The 377-nt window shown below is 70.8% G+C and overlaps 1 protein-coding gene across 1 annotated transcript in view; it reads right to left on the bottom strand.

The window, feature by feature from the left end:
- The window catches only part of pelp1 (proline, glutamate and leucine rich protein 1), a 50,422-nt gene that overhangs the window by 34,279 nt on the left and 15,766 nt on the right, over window positions 1-377 (bottom strand). The window lies entirely within an intron of this gene.

The following is a 377-nucleotide window of genomic DNA, read 5'->3' on the forward strand; positions in this document are numbered from 1 at the left end:
TACTGCGGCCGTACGGGGCACTACTGCGGCCGTACGGGGCACTACTGGAGCCGTACGGGGCACTACTGGAGCCGTACGGGGCCCTACTGGAGCCGTACGGGGCCCTACTGCTGCCGTACGGGGCCCTACTGCGGCCGTACGGGGCACTACTGCGGCCGTACGGGGCCCTACTGGAGCCGTACGGGGCCCTACTGCTGCCGTGCGGGGCCCTACTGCTGCCGTGCGGGGCCCTACTGCTGCCGTACGGGGCCCTACTGCTGCCGTACGGGCCGTACGGGGCACTACTGCTGCCATACGGGGCCCTACTGCTGCCGTAGGGGTCCTACTGGAGCCGTACGGGGCACTACTGCGGCCGTACGGGGCACTACTGCGGCCGT

Source organism: Nematolebias whitei, chromosome 1 (assembly GCF_014905685.2).
Source record: "Nematolebias whitei isolate Nwh7 chromosome 1, NemWhi1, whole genome shotgun sequence".
NCBI classification, from domain to species: Eukaryota; Metazoa; Chordata; class Actinopteri; order Cyprinodontiformes; family Rivulidae; genus Nematolebias; species Nematolebias whitei.